This window comes from Bufo bufo, chromosome 4 (assembly GCF_905171765.1).
Source record: "Bufo bufo chromosome 4, aBufBuf1.1, whole genome shotgun sequence".
NCBI classification, from domain to species: domain Eukaryota; kingdom Metazoa; phylum Chordata; class Amphibia; order Anura; family Bufonidae; genus Bufo; species Bufo bufo.
This window is the reverse complement of record NC_053392.1, coordinates 252,308,669-252,328,610: the sequence shown is the minus strand read 5'-3', so window position 1 is coordinate 252,328,610 and position 19,942 is coordinate 252,308,669. Positions and strand designations below refer to the sequence as shown.

The window sequence follows — 19,942 nt, the reverse complement described above, 5'->3', positions numbered from 1 at the left end:
GTTCTTCAGGGTCAAAATGTTTTTTTTTTGGAGTGCCTCTTTTTTAATAGATTTAAGGCTACTTTCACACTTGCGTTCGAAGCGGATCCGTCTGGTGTCTGCATAGACGGATCTGCTCCTATAATGCAAACGATGGTATCCGTTCAGAACGGATCCGTCTGCATTATATTTCACAAAAAAAACTAAGTGTGAAAGTTAGTCAGACGGATCCGTCCAGACTTTGCATTGAAAGTCAATGGGGGACGGATCCGTTTGAAATTGCAGCATATTGTGTCATCTTCAAATGGATCCGTCCCCATTGACTTACATTGTAAGTCTGGACGGATCCGTTTGGCTCTGCACGGCCAGGCGGACACCCGAACGCTGAAAGCTGCGTTCGGGTGTCCGCCTGCTGAGCGGAACAGAGGCCAAGCGGAGCCAGACTGAGGCATTCTGAGCGGATCCGCATCCACTTAGAATGCATTGGGGCTGGACAGATGCGTTCGGGGCCGCTTGTGAGAGCCTTCAAACGGAGCTCACAAGCGGAACCCCGAACGCAAGTGTGAAAATAGCCTTAGAAATTCATTGGTCACAGCAGGTGGGTTCTACAGGAACAGGGGAAGTTATTTAGATGTAGTGTGCAGACTCCACAAAAAAGGATCACAGATCTCAACCCCCCGTAACTTGGAGAAGAGTAGGAAACCAAGTGTAAACCTAATTTTAAGATTTAAAAAAATGTCATTTTAATGGATTCTATAGAGGTTTATTATAGGGAGACAAGCCCTTTAACATATGGTCCACAGATCATTTACTAGTGTATTTGAATCATTACTTTAAATTATGTATGTAATGTTAAAATGTTAATGCATTAGTAATTATTAATAGTGTTACTAATTCTTTTCCCACAGTGTTCTGCAACCAGCTACTAAATTGAATAGCGTTCATGCTAGAAGTACTCCCACACAACACATGATGAGCTGTTATGTAATAATTCAGCTGTAAGATATAAATAGTACCAGGCACTATACATTAAATGTGCTTTATACCGCTGTCTGCTGGGCTCACGCTTTGAAGATGTGACCTCCTCAATAGAGCCAGTGTGGCAGGTGCAAACAAAAACAATGGGGAACAAGTTGTATTAGTTTATGTGTGAATAGCTGAAAACTTAATCGCAAAAATAAATTTTTATTGCTATGGCAAATAATTTCATTATGAAAACTGAAATGTAATGGACATTCTAAGTGTTGTGGAGTACTGAAATGTAGATGTCTGAAGACAACTTACCAGCATAAGTAGTATAATGATCCGGGGGATACTATATCTCCTTATGGAGAGCACCTAAACGTCATGAGGAGTCTTATAGGCCAGACAACGCTCCTCTGGAATCCTGGGACAAGGGTAGGCAAATGAGCTCTTAGCAAGCTCTGCTTCTAATGCTAATGGAAGGCAGCTATCCTAAAAGTCAATGTTCAACCTTTTAAAAAGCCTTGAGACATGACTTGGATAATAAATAAGCCAGCATCTCATCTGCAGACAGCTGTTTCAGGGTGATTGCCCCTTATCAGTGCAGAGCAGAGAGTACTGGCTTACCTGGGTGAGACACCTAAGTCAGGATTTGGGGGATACTGATTAGCATACAGTATACAGTTGCAAGAAAAAGTATGTGAACCCTTTGGAATTATATGGATTTCTGCACAAATTGGTCATAAAATGTGATCTGATTTTCATCTAAGTCGCAACAATAGACAATCACAGTCTGCTTAAACTAATAAACACACAAAGAATTAAATGTTACCATGTTTTTATTGAACACACCATGTAAACTTTCACAGTGCAGGTGGAAAAAGTATGTGAACCCCTAGACTAATGACATCTCCAAGAGCTAATTGGAGTGAGGTGTCAACCAACTGGAGTCTAATCAATGCGATGAGATTGGAGGTGTTGGTTACAGCTGCCCTGCCCTATAAAAAACACACACAAGTTCTGGGTTTGCTTTTCACAAGAAGCATTGTCTGATGTGAATGATGTGCCTCGCACAAAAGAGCTCTCAGAAGACCTACGATTAAGAATTGTTGACTTGCATAAAGCTGGAAAGGGTTATAAAAGTATCTCCAAAAGCCTTGCTGTTCATCAGTCCACGGTAAGACAAATTGTCTATAAATGGAGAAAGTTCAGCTCTGCTGCTACACTCCCTAGGAGTGGCCGTCCTGTAAATATGACTGCAAGAGCACAGCGCAGACTGCTCAATGAGGTGAAAAAGAATCCTAGAGTGTCAGCTAAAGACTTACAAAAGTCTCTGGCATATGCTAACATCCCTGTTAGCGAATCTACAATACGTAAAACACTAAACAAGAATGGATTTCATTGGAGGATACCACAGAGGAAGCCACTGCTGTCCAAAAAAACATTGCTGCACGTTTACAGTTTGCACAAGAGCACCTGGATGTTCCACAGCAGTACTGGCAAAATATACTGTGGAAAGATGAAACCAAAGTTGAGTTGTTTGGAAGAAACACACAACACTATGTGTGGAGAAAAAGAGGCACAGCACACCAACATCAAAACCTCATCCCGACTGTGAAGTATGGTGGTGGGGGCATCATGGTTTGGGGCTGCTTTGCTGCGTCAGGGCCTGGACGGATTGCTATCATCGAAGGAAAAATAAATTCCCAAGTTTATCAAGACATTTTGCAGGAGAACTTAAGGCCATCTGTCCATAGCTGAAACTCAACAGAAGATGGGTGTTGCAACAGGACAACGACCCAAAGCATAGAAGTAAATCAACAACAGAATGGCTTAAACAGAAGAAAAAACGCCTTCTGGAGTGGCCCAGTCAGAGTCCTGACCTCAACCCGATTGAGATGCTGTGGCATGACCTCAAGAAAGCGATTCACACCAGACATCCCAAGAATATTGCTGAACTGAAACAGTTCTGTAAAGAGGAATGGTCAAGAATTACTCCTGACCGTTGTGCACGTCTGATCTGCAACTACAGGAAACGTTTGGTTGAAGTTATTGCTGCCAAAGGAGGTTCAACCAGTTATTAAATCCAAGAGTTCACATACTTTTTCCACCTGCACTGTGAATGTTTACATAGTGTGTTCAATAAAAACATGGTAACATTTATTTATTTGTGTGTTATTAGTTTAAGCAGACTGTGATTGTCTATTGTTGTGACTTAGATGAAGATCAGATCACATTTTATGACCAATTTGTGCAGAAATCCATATAATTTCAAAGGGTTCACATACTTTTTCTTGCAACTGTATATCATATATGAGTTACTTTTGACACAAAAGGCCATTAGTGGGATATTCCCATCTCAAGAGTGCAAACCCCCTCCCGCCAGACCTCCATTGCCCTGGATGTGATGGTCAGGACTACGAAAATAGCCTGGCATGCCTTGTTAGGCTAGTTTCACACCAGCGTTAGTGTCAGAGCCAACTGACTATAATGGGACCTGACAGGGATTCGGATGGTTTCCAGCATTAGTTCTGGTATTTTGCCGGAAAAAAGCTGGTGCAAGCACCGTTTTTTGGTCATCTGGACCCCAGCAGTCATGTCGCAAACAAGCCAGATCTCATTATGGAATCAGGGTTTCACGCCGGAGAGGAAGCGTGAGAAAGGGAGACCACATCCAAGGGAGGTCAATGGCTGCAATGTGATCAAGCTGAAATGTGGGACAAATTATTGAAGCCGAAGCTTCCAAGTAAAGGAAGGGGCGTGTGGCAATTACCCACTCCCGACTCGGGGAGGTAGTGACGATAAATAACAATACAGGACTCTTAAGATGCCTTGTTATGGAATGATTAATAAAAAATTATAGGAAATGTCACTTTGGTATTTTGGATTTGGAAACGTTAGACAGGAGAGGCCCTGCTGCCGCTTTGTTGACTCTAGATAACTTCTGCCTGATCGCACGTCCCTGTGATGTCCACGATCCATTTTGATATCTTCTCTATTAACTTTCGATGTTCTTTTCTGTGCCTACAATGTTGATCACGGTTAACGGCGAATCAGGGTTCCACGCCGGAGAGGGAGCGTGAGAAAGAGATAACACATCCAAGGGAGGTCAATGGCTTCAATGTGATCGAGCGGAAATGTGGGATAAGTTGTTAAAGTTGAAGCATCGAATGAAAGGAGGGGGCGCATCAATTAAAAACGAATTTCAGAAATTTAATTCCCTGTCACCTATGTAGAGCAGGGGTTTATTCACGGCTAAAATTGTAAAATGTAACTTAATAATGTAACAGACGAATTACTGCTCCACCATGTTGCTGAAATGCTGCCTCCTGCTAAGACGTTCCATATCAGCTGGTGGTGCTGGTTGTTGTGCTGTGCTGACAAAGCTTTTCCACATTTCAGCCATGCTGGTGGTGTCCCAGCTGCGTTGGCGACCTCTTCCTCCTCCTCTGCCTTCGCCTTGTGCTTCCACTCTGCCCCTGCTGTCAGGTGGGAATGCCACCAGCAGCGTGTCTACCAGCGTGCGCTTCAGTGACGGAATTAAGAACAGTACATTGTCCTTGTAATGGGGATCCAGCAGCGTGGCCACCCAGTAATCAGCACAAGTTAGAATGTGGGCAACTCGGCGGTCGTTGCGGAGACACTGCAGCATGTAATTGCTCATGTGTGCCAGGCTGCCCAGAGGCAACAACCAGCTGTCCTCTGTGGGAGGTGTATCGTCTGTGTCCTCTGTATCCCCCCAGCCACGCACCAGTGATGGCCATGAGCTGGTTTGGGTGCCTGCTGTGAACACGGTTCCTCCTCCTCCATCTCCTCCTCCTCATCCTCCACCTCGTCCTCCTCCAGAACTGTGCCCTGGCTGGACAATTGTGTACCTGGCGTTTGTGGGTGCAGGAATCCACCCTCGGAGCCACTTGTGAATAACTGGCTGGAAACCCTATGAAATGATCCCTCTTCCTCCTCCTCCTGTGCCACATCCTCTTCCATCATCGCCAGAAGCGTTTTTTCAAGGAGGCATAGAAGTGGGATAGTAATGCTGAGAACGGCGTTATCGGCACTGGCCATGCTGGTGGAGTACTCAAAACAGCGCAACAAGGAACACAGGTCTCGCATGGAGGCCCAGTCATTGGTGGTGAAGTGGTGCTATTCCGCAGAGTGACTCACCCGTGCGTGCTGCAGCTGAAACTCCACTATCGCCTGCTGCTGCTCACACAGTCTGGCCAGCATGGGCAAGGTGGAGTTCCACCTTGTGGGCACGTCGCATATGAGGCGGTGAGCGGGAAGGCCGAAGTTACGCTGAAGCGCTGACAGGCGAGCAGCAGCAGGGTGAGAACGCCGAAAGTGCGCACAGACGGCCTTCACTTTCTGCAGCAGCTCTGACATATCAGGGTAATTTTTAAGGAACCTCTGCACCACCAAATTCAGCATATGCGCCAGGCAAGGGATGTGCATCAAACCGGCTAGTCCCAGAGCTGCTACGAGATTTCGCCCATTATCACACACCACCCAGCCGGGCTTGAGGCTCACTGGCACCAACCACTCATCGGTCTGTTGTTCCATGCCCGTCCACAGCTCCTGCGTGGTGTGGGGTTTGTCCCCCAAACAGATAAGATTTAAAACTGCCTGGTGTCGTTTACCCCTGGCTGTGCTGAAGTTGGTGGTGAAGGTGTTACGCTGACCGGATGAGGAGGTGGTAGAGGATGAGGAAGCGGAGTAGGAGGAGGAAGCAACAGGAGGCAAACTGAAGCGCCCTGCAATCCTCGGTGGTGGAAGGACATGCACCAAACTGCTATACGCCTCAGGCCCAGCCGCCACTGCATTTACCCAGTGTGCTGTTAGGGATATAACGTCCCTGATCGTGCTTACTGGTCCACGTATCCGTAGTTAGGTGGTCTTTGCCACAGATGGCGTTGCGCAGTGCACACCTGATTTTGTCCCCCACTTGGTTGTGCAGGGAAGGGATGGCTTGCCTGGAAAAGTAGTGCCGGCTGGGCACGACGTACTCCACCAGAGGGAATGACAGCATTTCAATGGCCAGTCATTTTAAAATGCTGCCATTCAGGGCCAGGGATCGCGGGTTGGTAGGGGGCTACTTTCTCTTCCGCTCCAGTGTTTGGTAAATGGAGAGCTGAATGCTTCTGTTGGACATTGTGGAGATGCTTGGTGACCCAGGTGGTGGTGTTGCTGGCAGATCCTCTGTTTGCGGGGTGGCAGGTGCCACTGTCACTCCAGAGGTGGATGAAGAGGCCGAGACTGCAGCAGAAGAGGAAGCAGGAGGAGCCAGAGACCTTTCTTTGTTTTTGAGGTGTCTACTCCACTGCAGCTCGTGCTTTGCACTTAGATGCCTGGTCATGCAGGTTGTGCTCAGGTTGAGAATGTTTATGCCTTGCTTCAGGCTCTGATTGCACAGCGAGCAAACCACTCGTGTCTTGTCGTCAGCACATTGTCTGAAGAACTGCCACGCCAGGGAACTCCTTGGAGCTGGCTTTGGTGTGCTCGGTCCCTTGGTGCGGTGGGCAGTAGCAGGCATACTGTCTAGGGGACGGCCGCTCCGCTTTTGCACCCTGCTCCCTCTTCTGCTGTGCTGGTGTCTCTGTGCGACCACCGCCTCTTCCTCCGAACTACACAGGTCACTCGCATGACCTTGATTCCATGTGGGGTCGAGGACCTCATCGTCCTCCACATCATCTTCCACCCAGTCTTCACTCGTGCCCTCCTTGTCGGTCTGCACATGGCAGAAAGCCACAGCAGTTTGCACCTGTGTTTCGTCATGATCCGAGACGTGCTGCGGTGGTCCTCCCATGTACTCATCTTGAAACATAAGTGGTTGGGCATCGGTGCACTCAATCTCTTCCACTTCTGGGGCAGGGCTATGTGGATGGCTCTTGGAAACCCTGCTAGCAGAGTCATCAAAAAGCAGAAGAGACTGCTGCATGACTTGGGGTTCAGACTGCTTGGCTGATTTGCAAGGGGGTGAGGTGAAAGACTGATGGACATCGGCTGCAGGTGCTAACTCTCATCTTTCAGCAGGAGACTGGGTGAGAGACAATATGAAGGAACTGGAGGCACTGTCAGCAACCCAATCTACTATCGCCTGTACTTGTTCTGGCCTCACCATTCGTAGAGCCGCATTAGGCCCGACCAAATAACGCTGAAGATTCTGTCGCCTACTCGCACCTGAGGAAGGTGTTTCACTTGTGCATGTAGCTGGCACAGATCGACCACGTCCTCTCCCTGCAACAGGAGCTCCACCAGCAACACCACGACCGGGGCCACATCCCTTATTTGACGCTCTCCTCATTCTCTGCAAATTTAGGATCTTGCCCAAAATGGGTGTTTTTTTAATAACAGAATATAACAGCAGTATCTAACGCGTGTATTTCACACTGACAGATGCAGCAAAGGCTGCAAATTTTGTATTTTGCCCAAAATAGGTGTTTTTTTAAACCAAGAATATTATTGCAATATTTCAAGCTTGTTTTTCACACTAACAAATGCTACAAAGGCCCCAGATGTAGGATATTTCCAAAAATGGGTGTTTTTTTAAACCCAGAAAATTATTGAAGTATTTCAAGCTTGTATTTCACGCTGATAAATGCTGCAAAGGCCCCAGATTAGGATATTGCCAAAAATTTGTATTTTTTTAAACCCAGAATATTATTGCAGTATTTCAAGCTTGTATCTCACACTGACAGATGCAGCAAAGGCCGCAAATTTAGTATTTGGCCCAAAATGGGTGTTTTTTTAAAATAACAGAATATAACAGCAGTATCTAACGCGTGTATTTCACACTGATAGATGCAGCAAATTTAGTATTTTGCCCAAAATGGGTGTTTTTTTAAACCAAGAATATTATTGCAATATTTCAAGCTTATTTTTCACACAAAAAAATGCTGCAATACCCCAGATGTAGGATATTGCCAAAAATGGGTGTTTTTTTAAACCCAGAAAATTATTGAAGTATTTCAAGCTTGTCTTTCACACTGACAAATGCTGCAAAGGCACCAGATGTAGGATATTGCCAAAAATGAGTGTTTTTTTAAACCCAAATTATTATTGCAGTATTTCAAGCTTGGATTTCACACTAACAAATGCAGCATAGGCCCCAGATGTAGGGTATTGCCAAAAATTGGTGTTTTTTTAAACCCAGAATATTATTGCAGTATTTCAAGCTTGGATTTCACACTGACAAATGCTGAAAAGGCCCCAGATGTAGGGTCTTGCAAAAAATGGGTGATTTTTTTAAACCCAGAATATAATTGCAGTATTTTAAGCTTGTATTTGACTGTCACAAAAGCACATATGCTGTGCTGGTGCACTGAACTTGCATAAAATGGCTGCCGCCGCCCACCTGACAGATGGATAAAAGTTATTTTTCTGCTTCACTGGGCTCAGGGCAGGGTAAAAAGATTGCGCACTGCACCCACAAAACAAAATCTATGTAGATTGCTGAGTTAACAAGCACTTCAGATTGATTCATTCCTATTCTCTCCCTCACAGCAGCAGCATCCTATCCCTCCACTAATCAGAGCAGAGTGACGTGCAGCACTACGTGACTCCAGCTTATATAGAGGCCATTAGTAGGCATGGCTGTGATGGCTTCTAAGTGCACAAGAGTAAAACGCTTGTTGATTGGTTGCTCTGCAGCCTTTCAAAAAGCGCCATTAAATCGGCAAACACCGAACTCGAACCCGAACTTTTACTGAAAAGTTCGGGTTCGGGTCCGGGGTCCAAAAATCCTAAAGTTCGGTACGAACCCGAACTTTACAGTTCGGGTTCGCTCAACCCTAGCCATAAATATCTGAGATGTGAATACCCCTATGAGTATTGTGCAATGTCAGTGGAATTATCCATAAGTTCTGTGTACGTGATGTGAACATGACCTGTTCACTTTACTGGTTAAAGGTCCACTGGAAATAAGTGGTCTGGATTTTCAAAACCTCACAACAATGCAGTAAGATGCACCAAAATTTGTAAGGGCACAGGCCTCTTAATATATTTGGTGCATCTTCTGGCAGTCTGTGCATCAGAAAAACAAATCTACACCAGCTCATATATTTCTGCTATAATTGACTTCTGCTTCTAGCGTAAATTATAGTAAGGGCCCATTCAGGGCCTTGCAGTGTTGGGGTTCTAGGTTCAAATCTGACCAAGGATAATATCTGCATGGAGTTTGTATGTTCTTCCTGTGTTTGGGTGGGTTTCCTCCGGGTACTCCAGTTTCCTCCCACACTCCAAAGACATACTGATAGGGACCTTAGATAGTGAGCCCCATTGGGGACAGCTTGATGCTAATGTGTGTAAAGCGCTGCGGAATATGTCAGTCCTATATAAGTGCATAAAATAAATACATTTCAATTTTTTAAACCACCTTGCAATATTGAATAACCCTAACAAATTCATAAGTGCCCTACCATAAATAAATATATAGTCCCAGATTTACTAAAGTGTCTGCACCTAGAATCTATCTAAAAATTGTCTATGGTTTCTGCACCTTTTTCCAACTCACTCAAATGTGGTGCTTAAAATGGGTCACAATACGAGTGTAAAATTCTGTCTCAAACTAAGGGCTCTTTCACACTTGCGTTATTGTCTTCCGGCATAGAGTTCCGTCGTCGGGGCTCTATGCCGGAAGAATCCTGATCAGGATTATCCTAATGCATTCTGAATGGAGAGAAATCCGTTCAGGATGCATCAGGATGCATCAGGATGTCTTCAGTTCCGGAACGGAACGTTTTTTGGCCGGAGAAAATACTGCAGCATGCTGCGCTTTTTGCTCCGGCCAAAAATCCGGAACACTTGCCGCAAGTCCGGATCCGGAATTAATGCCCATTGAAAGGCATTGATCCGGATCCGGCCTTAAGCTAAACGTCGTTTCGGCGCATTGCCGGAGCCGACATTTAGCTTTTTCAGAGTGGTTACCATGGCTGCCGGGACGCTAAAGTCCTGGCAGCAATGGTAAAGTGTAGCGGGGAGCGGGGGAGCAGCATACTTACCGTCCGTGCGGCTCCCCGGGCGCTCCAGAGTGACGTCAGGGCGCCCCAAGCGCATGGATCATGTGATCACATGGATCACGTCATCCATGCGCATGGGGCGCTCTGACGTCATTCTGGAGCGCCCCGGGAGCCGCACGGACTGTAAGTATACCGCTCCCCCGCTCCCCGCTCCTACTATGGCAACCAGGACTTTAATAGCGTCCTGGGTGCCATAGTAACACTGAAAGCATTTGGAAGACGGTTCCGTCTTCAAATGCTTTCAGTACACTTGCGTTTTTCCGGATCCGGAGTGTAATTCCGGCAAGTGGAGTACACGCCGGATCCGGACAACGCAAGTGTGAAAGAGGCCTGAGACAGGTAATAGTTGGTATATAGTTAGACAAAAGTATCTGTCCCTGTACCAGATTTATCATCTGGCCTGAACCTCTGTGATAAATGTGGCACATGTCTAGACAGCCTAATTTTACACTACCTACAGGCTTAGTAAATCTGCCCCATAGTGTTAGAGCAGTAAAACGGACCGCAAAACACTGAAAAAGCCATACGGTCATGTGCAGGAGGCCTTATGCAGCAGTGATGTCACATTGACAACATATGACAGCTGCAGCCAATCTGTGTTTTGGGTGCACCACTGTGGCCAGTGATTGGCTGCAGCTATCAAATGCTGTTGATGTGACGTCACCTTCACAGCCAGATAAACAGATCCCTGCCGGGAGAACTGGAGCATCAGTGTGGGATCTGTCATGTAAGAACTTACCGCTTCTTGATTGCAGGAGGATCCCCAGGGTTGTCTGATTTCCTCCTGAAATGGATAGCCTGTTTAAGCGACCCTCTGGTTATAGATTTAAAAAAAATTTACATTACACATTAGAATCTGGGAAGCAGCACATTTTAGGATTAATAGGTGAAATGGAAGGTACCCGATTGTACTCTCCAGCTAATGTGAAATCGAACAGAGGGTCCCCTTAAGAAGTCACTCTAGATTAGACGTCACACTACATTTTTTCCGGAAGAGTAAAAATGATCCTCTTAGCATTTTGGAGTAGTATTTTTAGCTGAGGAGGAGTATGAAAGTTGCAGTAATTAAAATAAATAACATGTAGGCATACATAATACTAAGATGTTGTTATTTATGTAGCGAAAAAACATTAATAGTCTAATTAACATCTCTCCTCTCCCTTCAGCACCCTCCAACGTACAGCCCCATATGGATGCATATGAAAGCACTGACTATAATCAATGCTTTTGTGACAGGCACTGACTATAATGGATGTATATGTGTCACGGACGTTCCCGCGACAGGTGGCAGGAGATCGGTTGGACTGGCAACACGTGGTTTGATCTGACATGTTTTCCGTTTGCATTAAATGATGTCTATGTTGTTTCTGGTGATTGCCACACCTTCTTTCCCCAGGTGTGGCTATCATGGTCATTTAACCGTCTCTATTTATTGCTGTTTCTCCCACTATGCTATGCGGTTTGTAGCTTCAGTTTGAGTTGTGGATAGCTGGCGTGTGGATCTCAGCTGAGTTCCTGTTGCTGCCATAGCCACTTGAAGTTAAGTGTTTTTTTCCCTCTTGTATTTTGTTTGAGTTATTTTGTGTGTTGCATTTCCCTGTCATTTGTATTAAGGCCTGAGCGAGACTCCTGTTCGTCCTTCCTTTTGGAGGAACAGATTGTCTCAGTCCTGACATTAGTACTACCAGGGTCCTATAGGGTGAGTTAGAACATTAGGTATTCCTGTGTATGAACTCACCTACCTCTGGGGTCTGTTCATACTGGTAGTTACCGTAGTCAGGACTTTGATTAGGGTTTTACTAGGAGGTGTCCATCTCCTTTCCCTAGTTTCCAGGCCTTATTCCCTCACCCCTTTCCCTCCTATGTTCGGTGTGGTGTTTCCCTCCCACACCCTAACATGATATTATAAACCGCTAAAACTGTAATTTTTGCTTGTTTCAGTACAGCCATGGATCTTATTGCTGCACTGGCCGGACAGCTGTAGTGGCTGTCTTTGGAGGTAGCTGACCTCCGCACGACCGTCTCGCAGATCCAGAGACCACAGGCTGCTGGTCCTCGTGGTGGTTACCAGACCTGTCTCGAACCTAAATTTTCCCTCCCGGACAGATTCTCTGGGGGAAGTGATAATTTCATTTTGTTTAGGGAGGCATGCAAATTGTATTTTAGGCTACGTTGCATACTCATCTGGGAGAGAGTTGGTGTGGTTATTTTGTTGCTTAAAGGGGACCTTCAGTCATGGGCTTTTTCTCTGCCGCAGTCTCTCCAGTCGGTGGATTAATTTTTCTAAGCTCTGGGTCTCATCTATGATAACCCGGATCGGACCTCCCTGGCCGAGACCAAGCTACGTGGCCTTCGTCAGGGAGAGCGTTCTGCTGAGATCTATTGCTCTGAGTTTAGGAGGTGGGCTACGGATACTGAGTAGAACAATCCGGCTCTCCATAGTCAGTTTTGTCAGGGATTATCAGAGAGTCATGTGACTCGCGTGCCGTGGGTCACGTGGCGGCGCGGCGTTTGTACTCCTTCCGGCTTCGTCCAGTCTCCACCCATGAGAGAGAAAAAAAAATCCAACATGCAGTATGATTACTTAATGGGTAATAGCCTAACATGTGTTTTTAATTGGTTCAAATTGTGTGGCAATAAAAGGAGGAGCTGATTTTCGGTCTGCAAGAAGCCTGAGTGGCGAAACGGCGTTGGGTGGAGGTGGCTGCAGAGTCGACGGGCTACACATGGTATCAGTATTTTATGATATTCCACTTTGTCCCTTTTTCTATTTTGTATGCAATGTGTTTTTTTTTTCTTCCCCAATGTTATTCTGGGTGTATAAGGGGCAGGTGTAAGTGGCATTGTTTTCATGTCAAGTTGTTCCATGTGTTGTGGCTGGCTGACTCTGTGGCTCCCGCATATTCCTCATTTGGGGGGTCTCACTTGCTGCTAATTATTTCTATGTGTTTTAATATGTCTTAATTGTGTATCTAATAAAGATTTTGGTATTTATTCTGAATGGAGGCTAATAGTCTTTTGTGTAGGGATTATCAGAGAGGCTGAAGGACGCTTTGGCCTTTCATGAGAATCCTGAGTCTCTGGAAGCTGCTATGTCTCTTGCAGTACGCATTGCTAGACGCCTGAGAGAGAGATCTAGGAGCTCCCACTCTCAGGACGTACTATCACCTAACGTATCGTCTTCCTTTGACACTTTGGGTGAAGATACTCTTGGGTTTATGTCTGGGGACGAACCCATGTAATTAGGGGGAGCTATTCCTTGATCTGCTTTTAAGCATATTAATCGTAGGAAGGAAGTGTGTTTTTTCTGCAGACAAAAGGGACATTTTATCAATGTATGTCCATGCATTCAGCGTCAAAAAGAAAAAAAAGGGGGGAAGTCTAATTCCCATCTGACTCTTGGAGGGGTGAGAGGGGAGTCAGAGAACATGTATTTGTCTTTACCCGATTTCTCCTGACTGCTGAGGTGGCGCTAGAGTCCAAGACTGTGGGGATTGAGGTGTTTATCGACAGTGGGGCAGGGGTGAACCTGATTGATGCTCAGTTCGTCTGTATGCACAGGTTGTCTCCAAGTGCATTAGAGAAAATCATTTCCATTTTTGCTATTGATTCTGCACCTCTAACTCAGAAGCGTTTATCTCAGATGGTGCATGACATCCGATTAAGAGTGGGTGACTTTCATCAGGAATTCATCTCGTGTTTTGTGTTTGAGGGTCTCCCTGCTCCTTTGGTTCTGGGTTTACTGTGGTTAAGCAGGCACAATCCAACCATCGATTGGCAAGCTAGACAGATTCTGGATTGGGGTGATTATTGCGTTGACAATTGCCTGAATACATCTTTTTCTGCTTTAACCACTAAAACATTACCCTCTTTTATATCTGTTTTTGCTGATCTATTTTCTGAAAGGGGATGCCAGGATTTACCTCCGCATCGGGAATATCATTGTCCTATCAACCTTAATCCCGGAGCTAAATTGCCCAAATCTAGGTTGTATAACCCTTCTGGACCCGTAAGTAAGAACGGCCATGAGAGAGTATATTACCGAGAGTTTGGCTAAAGGACACATAAGACCTTCCAAATCTCCAGTGACAGCAGGATTTTTCTTTGATAAAAAAAAAGGACGGAACTCTTAGGCCATGTCTGGATTTCCGTGAGCTCAATCAGATTACTGTCCATGATCCTTACCCCCTTCCTTTGATTCTTGATTTGTTTAACCAGATTGTTGATGCTAAGGTGTTCTCCAAGTTGGACTTAAGGGGGACATATAATCTGGTCAGGATCAAGAAAGGGAATGAATGGAAGACGGCTTTTAATACCCCAGAGGGTCACTTTGAGAACCTGGTCATGCCTTTTGGGTTGACCAATGCTCCTGCGGTTTTCCAGCATTTTGTGAATTACATTTTTCATCACCTGGTGGGGAGGTTTGTTGTCGTGTATTTGGATGACATACTAATTTATTCTCCAGACATGTAGAGTCATCAGGATCACGTTAGACAGGTGTTACAAATCCTAAGAGATAATAAATTGTATGCAAAATTAGAGAAGTGTGTTTTTGCTGTACATGAGGTGCAATTCTTGGGCTACCTGCTATCATCTTCAGGTTTTCGAATGGATCCAGAGAAAGTCAGTGCTGTATTGGACTGGGATCGACCCGAAAATCTGAAGGCTCTTATGCGGTTTTTGTGGTTCACCAACTATTACCAAAAATTTATTCAGAACTATTCGACAGTGGTGAAACCCTTAACAGACATGACTAAGAAAGGGACAGATGTTTCAGTGTGGTCTGATTAGGCGTTGCAAGCCTTTTCTGCGGTGAAGAAGTGCTTAGCTTCTGCTCCTTTATTGGTGCAGCCGGATGTATCACAACCTTTCATTGTGGAAGTTGATGCATCAGAGGTGGGGTAGGAGCAGTCTTATCGCAGGGCCCCTCACCTGGTAAATGGCGTCCATTTTCCTTTTTTTCCCCAAAAAAACCCCTCTCTGCCGCAGATTGAAATTACGATGTGGGTAACAGAGTTGCTGGCTATTAAGTTGGCTTTTAAGGAGTGGCGTCATTGGTTGGAAGTTGGCTAAACGACTGAACCCGAGGCAGGCCAGATGGTCTTTGTTTTTCACCAGATTCAATTTCATTGTCACTTATTGTCCTGGGGTTAAGAAGCCCAGGACGATAAGCAGATGCCTTGTGACGTAGTTTTCCTGAAGGTGGTGATTTTGAAAATCCGAGTCCGATACTGTCGGAGGGGGTGGTGATATCTGCTCTATACCCTGACATATAGGTGAAGGTGTTAGAGGCCCAGGGAGACGCACTGGAGTCTTGCACCTCTGGGAAATTGTTTGTTCCATCAGAATTGCTTCATAAGGTGTTTGAGGAACATCACTGTACAGTTCTTACGGGACACCCTGGGAGTAGATCCACTGCTGACCTAATTTCTCGTAGATTCTGGTGGCCGGGGTAGCGTAAGTGTGTTGAGGACTATGTGTCGGCCTTTAGTATCTGTGCACGCGCTAATATGACACATAATTGACCTTCTGGATCTCTACTTCCGTTGCCCATACAGTCCAGACCATGGCTCTGAAAATTCATAATGTGTTTCACAAATCTTTGTTGAAGAGATATGTTGAACCTTTGGAGTCGTCCCCCTTGCACCCGCTCCTGTCATGGTGGATGGTAGTTTGGAATTACAGATCGCCAAGATTATTGACTCTTGAGTTCTCCGTAGTTCTCTTCAGTATCTTGTTCACTGGAAGGGTTATGGACCAGAGGAGAGGATGTGGGTAGCGGCATCTGACGTGAATGCCAGTGGTTTGGTGAAAGCCTTTCACAGGTCTCATCCGGATAAGGTTGGTCCTAGGTGCCCGGAGGTCCCCGTAGAAGGGGGGTACAGTCACGTACATTCCCGCGACAGGTGGCAGGAGATCAGTGAGACTGGCAACACGTGGTTTGATCTGACATGTTGAGCTTGTCTGTGCAGGTTGAGACATGTCTGGATATGCAACAGCAGTTCAGTCTGAAAGCAGTGGAAGTGACAGGATGGCAAGTGTGTAGAGTACGGGTCTACAAAGAAAGTGAGGGATTCGGAGCTACGTTTCATCACTAAATTCCTTACAAAGGAAGAAAAGAAGCTTAAAGAAATCTATGAAAGAATGATTGCTGTATATGGTAATGATGCACCTTCCTACTACCAAGTAAGGTTTTGGGCCAAGCAGTTTAAATGGGGTATGGAATCAATTGAAGATGAACCTTATTCAGTGCGACCCGTCAAAGCATCTTTAGAGGAAATAAAGTTGAGGCCACGATTTTGGAAGATCGTCTGCTCAAAGTCTATGTTATAGCTCATGAATTAGGCATTTCAGTTGGTACAGTTTCCAGTATCATTTTTGATGTTTTGATGATGTTAAAGGTCAGTTCCCAGAGGGTGCCATGAATGCCTCCGCAAAAAACTTGTCGCCAGCAATTTAGCCAAGAGAATTTAGACATGGTTAGAGAAACTCCAGGAGACTTCTATTCTGTAATTATTAGGGGTGATTAAACATGGGTCCACCACCTGAGACCAAACAAGAGTCTATGCAATCGAAGCACAAGGGGTCACCAACTCCAAAGAAAATTTGTGTGCAACAGTCAGCTGGAAAGATCATGACAACAGTTTTTTGGGATACAGAAGACTTATTACTAGAATTCATGCTACACAAGACAACAATTACTGGAGACAGCCGTGGCAATTTGAACGCAGGTGGTGTTGCTGCTTCACAACAATGCGCCAGCTCACAAGTAATGCAAATCACAAGCTGCTATCAGGTAATGCGGCTTCATGGAGTTTAACCATCCACCCTACAGTCCAGACTTGGCTTCCAGTGATTACTTTCTATTTCGGAACCTGAAGAAATTCTGCATGGGCAACGATTTCCAGATGAAGAGGCACTAATAGGGTTCCTGCAGCAGCAAGAAGTTTCCTTCTATTCTGAGGGTATCCAATCACTGGAGACGAAGTGGATTAAGTGTGTTGAAGTCAAGGGGGTTACACTGAAAAGTAGTAAGTTCAATTTTCTCAGAAAATGTTGGTTTCATATTCAGGTAGATAACTTATTGAACACCCTGTGAGGAGAGACATTCAAATATGGTGTATTTGCATTAAGCTCACACTGTTACAGATGTTTTTATGACACGCCAGGCCGCCACTCCAAAAGGCAGAATAGGTAAACTTAGTGGTGCCGCTGCACAAGTCTTCTTACACATCAGTCTCAGAGCGGTGGGCCAAATGATCCGGCATCCCGCCTAAACTTACCAATCAGTGGCTTCCTTACAAATAGCAAAGCTCCTTACTGTAAGGAGATTTGGTAATGCATGTTTTGGGCACCAGCAGTATCGCTGTGCTGCCTCTGCTGTTAACAGCACGCATTGCGGACATGAGTAACAGGAAATGTCTAACGTGTATTAATACGCATTAAACTTTTTTTAGAGCATAAAATTACTTGTAAAAGAGTCTATGATGCTTGTACAGGGATTATTGTGACCTCTGCTCTAGACCTAAAATCTGCATCGTCTTAAGGGTCCATTCACACGTCCACAAGTGGTTTGCGGTCCGTAGATTTTGGACACCGGCCATGTATGTTCCGCATTTTGCAGCACTATAATAGAATTGTCTTTTCTTGTCCGTGGCTGCGGACAAGAATAGGACATGTTCTATTTTTTTTTGCGGGGCAGCGGAATGGAAGTGCAAATGCGGACAGCACACTGTGTGCTGTCCGCATCTTTTGCGACCCTATTGAAAATGAATGGGTCCGCACCACGGATGCAGACCCATTTTACATATGTGTGAATGGACCCTTACACTGAAGGTTGAGCTGAGCTATCATCCAGCAATTATGGTTTAGGCTACATGCACACGACAGCAAAATATTGCCGTTTTATTGACAGCCGTCACACAGTCGTTTTCAAACCCATTACAGTCTATGGGGCTATTCGCATGGCTGTTTTTTTTTTTTTTAACGGCAAGCGAATAGCGGCTGTCAAAAAAGCGCTAGGACATGTTCTATTTTTGGCAATTTTCACAGCCTAACGGACCCCATTGAAATCAATGGGGCTGTTTTTAGCAGCTGCTCAGCTAGGAGTGCACCCCTCTAACGGTCGTTAAAAATGGGTACACTAGTGCGATATGGACTTTTAGGGGCTAAAAAGAAATCACTCACTTCACCCACTTGCATGTACCGAGGCAGTCACTCCTCTGTTGATTGTACAGGACCTGCCAAAGGACCTGCGCCCAGCATGATGACGTCACCATGTGATCATCCTTTACAATCAAGAGAGCAGCAAATGCCTCTGCACTGCAAGTAGATGAGGTGAGTAATTTTTTTTTTTCTGAAAAGAAACATGACAGCCGAGGACCACTATGGGCGACATTATTACTGCTGGGGCCACTATGGGGTACATTATTACTGCTGTGGGCCACTTAGGGTTGATATTATTACTGCTGGGGGCCCCTATGGGAGACCTTATTACTACTGGGGGCTATTATGTATACTGAGAGCACTGCAAGGGTTGGGATTTTATTAAAATATGCCAATAAAATTAATCAGTTTTTCATTGCTGTTTTTAACAGACGCAAAACGGCCATTCAAAACGGAAAGAAATTGAATGCACACATGGTTGAAAAATGGCCATGAAAAACAGTGTGTGTCTTGTGCATGTAGCCTTAAGAAGGGATATATGAACTGTCTATTTAAATAACTTCTCAGCTCTTGCAGCTTCTACTTCATCATAAAGAATCAGTGCTAAATGTTAAAGATATTTTTGCACTGGAAATCTGTGCATTCACTAAGTAAAAAGTTGGTTTAAAGCTGCATTTGTAACATTTGTCTTTCTTTAACCAGAGAGAACATGACTAATGCAGTGATCTCTTCAACACCTACACATTTTAGAAAAAAAAGTGACAAAAATGACATTCAGGATGGTGTTTGACAGAAAAGAAGAAAAATAAGATTTAATTTTCTATTGCTTCTCAAGTGTTGCATTAAAGACTGACATTTAAATTGTGTTATGGGTGGAATGTATATAGATTTCCCTCAGTGGTGTAGCTATAGGAGGTGCAGAGCTTGTAAAGGTCTCCTGAGAAAAGATAAATAAAATATCTGGGGTAATGCACACCGTTATCTTAACTACATTAATACAAAAAGGCTCTTAAGTGTAATTTACACCCTTTTTCTCACCTCTCTGGAGCCCTGGTCTCTTTAGTTTCTTTCGGTGGGCATGTCATCATGTTAGCATTAAGCACCTGCATCTCCCAGGACCCATGGCACTGAGCTTTTGTTAACCTCTTTTGACTTTGCAAAAAAAAATTGTGCCTCACATACCTTCCCAGTGATTCCACTAACAAAGAGCACTTTAATATGAAATGCCCCTCCTGAATTCTTCCTCCACTCTCTGGAGAGTGATGGATTTTAATGAATTTAGAAGTCGAATGAAAGCTGTCTGAGCTGCTTCACCTTCTGTAATTACTGAGGGCACAACAAGGGTATACTATATATACTGAGGGCACAAAGAGGGCCATTATTATTACAATGGAGGGTTGTTATGTATAATGAGGTTTCTTCAGGGGTTGAGATAAAAAATAAAAAAAAGACTATGAAATTCATCCATTAAAAACTGATGCAAAACGGCCATTAGAAAATGATAAACAGAAAATAGATGTACACAATGATGCAAAATCAACATGAAAATCCTGACCATTTATCCATTTTTAATGGTTATTTTATGTCACTGTTGTGTGAATGTACCTTTACACTTGGTCTGAGATGATTATCCTTAACTCATCTCATTTATACTCCTAATGCATTCCTTGTAGCTTTGTGACAGAAACCACTTTGTCTCTTTGTACAGAACCTTGGAACCGAACCCGAGTTCGGTAAAAGTTTTTTTACAGTAGAGATTAATTTCTAAAGATATTACCCGAAGTCCCGCAAGACTTCACAAAGTAATAACTTTGGCTCAT

At 44.7% G+C, this 19,942-nt stretch overlaps 2 long non-coding RNA genes across 2 annotated transcripts in view; one reads left to right on the top strand and one right to left on the bottom strand.

Annotated features, from left to right (window-relative positions):
• Positions 1-10,506, top strand: part of LOC120996908 — a 23,689-nt gene extending 13,183 nt beyond the window's left edge. The window contains exons 2-3 of the long non-coding RNA XR_005777974.1: positions 3,682-3,688; positions 10,496-10,506. This is a non-coding gene — a long non-coding RNA (uncharacterized LOC120996908). The remainder of the gene's footprint in view (positions 1-3,681; positions 3,689-10,495) is intronic.
• The window catches only part of LOC120996909, a 20,707-nt gene extending 765 nt beyond the window's left edge, over positions 1-19,942 (bottom strand). Inside the window, exons 1-2 of the long non-coding RNA XR_005777975.1 lie at positions 19,834-19,942; positions 3,054-3,058 (exon numbers count right to left, since the gene is read on the bottom strand). This is a non-coding gene — a long non-coding RNA (uncharacterized LOC120996909). The remainder of the gene's footprint in view (positions 1-3,053; positions 3,059-19,833) is intronic.